The sequence below is a fragment of the Sinocyclocheilus anshuiensis genome, unplaced genomic scaffold, assembly GCF_001515605.1.
Source record: "Sinocyclocheilus anshuiensis isolate Anshui unplaced genomic scaffold, SAMN03320099.WGS_v1.1 scaffold103, whole genome shotgun sequence".
Lineage (NCBI taxonomy): Eukaryota > Metazoa > Chordata > Actinopteri > Cypriniformes > Cyprinidae > Sinocyclocheilus > Sinocyclocheilus anshuiensis.
In genome coordinates, this window is record NW_015548201.1 from 42,673 (window position 1) to 48,745 (window position 6,073).

Sequence of the window (6,073 nt, forward strand, 5' to 3'; positions counted from 1 at the left end):
TCGCAAAGACCTGCCCCCCTTAGTTACTGTTGCTACGTCCGACAAGCCATGGCTCTCTCACGGCACACGTTTTCGCACAGTGAAATATACATCACGGAGCAAAGAGGACACTGACAACGCGCTGACAGAAAAGACAGAGCAGGTTACTTTTGGTATGAAACAAAGTCTCAGCTTTCAAATTTTGTCATTTTTTAGAAAATTCAAACAATAAATACCCCTTTGTGGCTTTTTAATGTGTTGTGACAGAACGCTGTAGCACCTCAGTTAAAGTGGCATGTGAACCGATCATCTCTTCCTCTTTACTAATTATAGGAATGAACATCAGAAGATATCTTATTTCAACTGCGGAAAGATGTCAATACACACCATTTATCAAGTTCATGTCCATGCACTACGTAAATCTATTCTCCTGTCAGGTTTGTTTGTCCGATAAAATGGCAGATTCGGCATTATGATTGGTCAGATCGCCTGTCAATCAAACTCCCGGAGAAGGGTCAATTGTGCCAAAATGTATAAGGGAACAATTATTCTGCCTACTTTTTGGAAAAGCCATTGCATCAATAGTGTTTATGATGCCTTAAAATGCTGCCTCTATACGCAGCTCACTTAATTGTTAACAGTCTTTTTTATTGTTTACTAATCATAGACATAAATAAAAGGTCCGTTGAGGTAAAACTACTGGGAATCATGACCAGAGTTTGTAGGACCCAAGGTGACAATGGTGCCCCTTTCGTTATTCACCAATTTAGCGTCATTTGGCTGAATAAGAGTCTTTGTGAAATATGACAAGTCAAATGGTGGCGACTTCATTCATTGAAAAGGCCCTAACTTAACACTAGCTCTCTTTATAGGGATTGCATCACATTCTTTAGAGGTCTTATTTTGGCATAGAAGCACCATTCATTTTTCACAGGCACGCACACTGGAGACATTCTCTTTAGTGAGTACAGGGCCGTTCAGTCAGGCCATTGGGAAAGCGCCATAAACTTGCTCCTTCAGGGTTAGAGCCTGGGGGTCAGACAGAGAGGACAAAGAGGAAAGTGAATGTCTTATCACAAAATAATTGCCTGAGGGCCCCACAGAGACCTTCGGCACACTGAAAGTTCTCTCTCTGGTGCTAACAATGGTGCTAATATTTAGAGTTAATGAGCTGAAGAGCTGAATATGTCAACCAGAATGATTTTTAAGATTTTGAACGATTCCCGATGACCACTGCTACTTATATCAGTTTCTAAATGAAGATGTTTAAAAAAAAAAAAAAAAAAACATTTTTCAGCAAGGATGCATTAAATTGATTGAACTTTTAAGAAACAAAATTGTTTTCAACTGTGTGCTCATGTATGCAAGAAAATGAGGAAATGTGGTCTGAAGCAGAACCAAGCCATGAAGGTGTGTCAAATCCTGCACGTGCGTTAATGTAGTGAAGATTAGCTTGCGAGGAGGCTTTGTGGAGGTCACTCTGGGAGTGTTATATCGTATTAGCTCTAATGCTGTGAAGTGCCCAGCACAGACCTGAGCCGTTTGTTTTAACAGAGCAAATCCTTGTCCCCCGCCTGCTGAGTGCTGTCAATACTGACCTAAAGCACTTTCTCAAACAACTACGTGAGAAATTAGTGCAACGAGAGATTCAGATGTTCCATTACTCAACTGCAACGTGCAACTTTAAGGGCACTTGTCTGTGTTTTATGGATGCATTTTAAACAGTCTCTATGGCAACTGAATGGAAACTTCACACCTACCTTAAGAAACTTTCAGTAAATATAGCCAGGATGTGCTTTGCCTGTTAACACCGACAAAGCCTTTTATGCACGATACATTGCTTTTAAATTATGCAGCAGGGTTAATTAGCATTCAGAGGGCTGTGGAAAAGAAGTATCTACAAATATATTCCAGCAATCTGGCTTATGTAATTAATTGCACTAAAAATAAATGCAAATGTCCCTGTTTACAGTCACATTAAAATTAACCAAATGTAGATCAGGGTTGCCACACTTTTTCACCAATGAACTTCCATGACTTTTCCAGGTTGTGATTATTAGATAAGGATTTTGATGTTATAGAGATCATAAACAAAGAACAATTGTGACCTTGGACCACAAAACAAGTCATAAGGGTCAATTTTTTGAAAATCAGTATATCATCTGAAAATCTGAAAAGTTCTGAAAAAAATCTGAAAGCTGAATGAATGAGCTTTCCATTGATGTATGGCTTGTTAGGATAGGACAATATTTGGCCGAGATACAACTATTTGAAAATCTGGAATCTGAGGGTGCAAAAAAAACTAAATATTGAGAAAATCGCCTTTAAAGTTGTCCAAATGAAGTTCTTAGCAATGCATATTACTAATCAAAAATTACGTTTTGATATATTTACGGTTGGGAATTTACAAAATATTTTCATGGAACATGATCTTCACTTAATATCCTAATGATTTTTGGCATAAAAGATCATTTTGACCTTTGGCTATTGCTAAAAATATACCCCAGCGACTTAAGACTGGTTTTGTGGTCCAGGGTCACAATTTATGAATTATTTCAGAAAGGAAATATTTTATAGCTGAATGTTTTTTTTTTAGACCTGGGATTCCCTAAATTCTCTACTATTTTCCAGTTTTCCCTGACAATAGGAACCCTGTATGGTTGTCTGAAACCAGTCAATATGTTATACATTTTAAGCAGGCCTAGACTAAATCATTTTCTGCTCTTATGTTTAGGCAAAATAACATGGTATGGAATTAAAATCAGGCTTCTGAAAGCAGCCTGCTTTTTACAGGTACCAACTGACATTTCAAAATGAACAACTAGTTGCACAGTGCAGGTGTAATGTCATAAAAGGTCAGTGGTGAGGAGGGGCATCAGGTTCTATTGTTTAACCAGCTCTTTTTCTGTGTACTTTTCTTATTGAGCTAATATGAGCCAGTCCTTCTCTCTATCTGACCCTTTTCAGTGCGATGCCTGTGCACTGAGCTGAATGGCACATTCTTTAGGGGAAGTAAGTTAGATAAGGGGGTAAACATTTCTGTGGAGGTAATAATTAATATGAGATTTATGTCTGCTTTCACTGGGGTGCTGATATAAGGCCAAAAGAAAGAAAGTGCAAAGAAAGATCAACCCAAATCTACACAAGATATTGGACAGGGCATCTGCTGTTTTAGAAATAAACATCAATGAATAAATTATTAGAGTTGGAGCTGGGCAGTAGTGCAGAAATAGTAAAGCTTTATGAAACATATGATGTGAGAAATACAATCTGAAACAGTCTGATTTAGAGAAACTGCATTGGATTTCTTAGAAATGTTTTTTTTTGTTTGTTTACATCAGTGTTTCACTGTACAATCAGTTTTGCTTTTCTAGGTCATGACATCATCTTGGGTTATTATTAAATGAATGCCCTGGGTTAAATGCAAGTTAAAGGGTTAGTTCACCCAAAAATAAAAATTAGGCTGTGTTTTACTCACCCCAGAGCCATCCTAGGTGTATATGACTCTCTTCTTTCAGATGAATCCAGTCTGAGTTATATTAAAAGTTGTCTTTGATCTTTCAAGCTGTTTAATGACACTCAGCGGGTGTTGCATGAATCAGTCCAAAAGATGTTAAATAAAAAGCGCCCATCCATTAAAACAAAGCGTCTCACACGGCTCCGGGGGGTGAACAAAGGCCTCCTGTAGCGAATCGATGCGTTTTTGAAAAAAAAGTAAACAAACGTTGGTTTTCAAGAGACTCATCGGCGTATGCGCAACTCTGAACTCATACGTCATGCTCCTGGAACTGCTTCTGTGTACAACTGTATACACCTAGGATGGCTCTGGAGTGAGTAAAACACAGCGTAATTTTCATTTTTGGGTGAACTAACCCTTTAAGCTTTATTGTAAATAATAAATAAAATAATTAAATGAAAGTAATTTTTTCGATTGTTATAATATTTCAGAATATTACTATTTTTACTGTAAGACTTTATTAAAAACATTTTAAAAATCTTAACAATCGCAAACTTTGAAATGTCAGTGTATATTACAAAAAATAGCATAACAATTATTACTATTTTTCACATATATATATATATATATATATATATATATACAGTGGTGTGAAACAAATGGCAGATTATGCATTTGGCAGACACAATCATGTATGATGTTTTGCAAACAGTGGAAATTTTGACCTTTTATTCCAATATGATACCTTGCCCCATAGACTGTCATTACAAGTGCATTATTGTAAACAAAAATTGTTTTACAAACTGAAAGACGAGTCAGAATTATTTTTTGTTTTGTCATAACAACATGTCAAAGAGCTTGTATTTAGTCCAGAACTTTCCTTTAATTATGACATTACACATCTATCTGTCACACCATGATTGGAAGATTTAAACCCTGTCAGTGGTCTCTGAACACAAAGCATGGATCTGAACAATGCCACCCTTGCGCAATAGTTTTTTTTAATTTTTTATTACAATGTTGTCCCTGCAGGGAATGAGGATGTAACTTGTACTGGCAAAAAAACAATGCAAATCCTGTGTTTTCATTTGACATCTGTATTAAAGAAATTGGTGCAGTGTATTTCAATTGCAAATAAGCTTCCCAAATAAAGAGTCTCACTTCACAACTTTCTTGACAGTAAATAGAATGGAAGTTAATCAGCCCGAACCATAATAGGTTTGTATGCTGTGAGGATCTTTTATGATGCAGAGAGCCTTCTGTGAGGCAGAGAGAGTTGAATATCACAGTGAGGCAGTATTTGGAGACGAACGTCCTGTCCAGTTCTTATTTAATGATGCTACAAACACTAGAGAGAAGCACACAATGAAATGAGGCTACATAAAAGAAAATGCAAAACAAGATGTTCACCTGAGAAAAACTTGCCGCCGCTGCTCTCTTGTCTTCCAGTCAATGCACATATATTTGATTTCCTCCTAATGCCGCTGAGGACAGATCCAAATGACCCATCAGCAGTTAAACATCTCTTCCTTCATTCCCACGGACCTGCTGCCAGACTACGGCCAGGAAAACCCCTGGGAATGTCTCTGGTTACTCTCTCCTGCCACCGGTACACTGATCACCCCTCTCTCCCTTTTGTAAAGAAAGCACGTCTTTCTATGGTGCCGGTGTGGAGAACCTGTTCTGCTTGTTCTGTGACAAATGTGAAGGACACTACTTGTGCCACAGGCAGTGATATTGAATGCTGCTAATGCGTAACCAACTAGCTGCCAGAATACAGTATAAGTGAAAATCGTTTGGTTTATCAGCTATTGATACTAAAGTGACAGTTAGCTATAGATATTTAACAGTTAAATATCTATCTATATACACATACTGTATGTATTGTACACACAAATACACAGCTGGGCTCCAGACAAAAAAATCGAGTAAGGAGCCATTGGCTCCATATAAGAAAAAAACGTATTTTCAACTTATTTTTTTTAGGTGCCACAGAATAAATGTGTTTTATTTATTTTATTATTATTAGAAAGCACGTCTTTCTATGGTGCCGGTGTGGAGAACCTGTTCTGCTTGTTCTGTGACAAATGTGAAGGACACTACTTGTGCCACAGGCAGTGATATTGAATGCTGCTAATGCGTAACCAACTAGCTGCCAGAATACAGTATAAGTGAAAATCGTTTGGTTTGCTTTAGGCCAAAGAATGTTGTGATGGAGAAGTTCATCGCAGAACCTGGTCTCCAGTGGGAAACAAGTTGTGTTGTCATGCAATGTGTCTAAACAATAGGCTTAGTCTTGCAGGCTACATCAGGCAGTCTTGGCAAGCTCTCCACAGCATCAGATTACATCATGCTGGTGGGAGACACTTAAAAAAATGAGAGGCTTGTTCTACAGGAGAATTTTACAGAGCAAATGAGTCTGTTTCTTGTGGTATCCACGTGACGAGACCCATTTGGTTTGACAGATTTTTATTTTTGTATTGCTTAGCAGTATTCATAATCATTGACTATTGATTATAGTTATTATAGTTTTATTTGTAGTTATATATTTGATTATTATACATAATTTATTATAGTTATATATATATATATATATATATATATATATATATATATATATCAGATATTGATACAAGA

The 6,073-nt window shown here is 37.0% G+C and overlaps 1 protein-coding gene across 2 annotated transcripts in view; it reads right to left on the bottom strand.

The window, feature by feature from the left end:
* The window catches only part of LOC107653311 (NEDD4-binding protein 3 homolog), a 17,724-nt gene extending 12,635 nt beyond the window's left edge, over window positions 1-5,089 (bottom strand). For both annotated transcript variants that reach the window (XM_016439988.1, XM_016439987.1), the window contains exon 1: window positions 4,847-5,089. The gene's annotated coding sequence lies outside the window, so the exon portion shown is untranslated. The remainder of the gene's footprint in view (window positions 1-4,846) is intronic.
* Window positions 5,090-6,073: the final 984 nt, after the last annotated feature.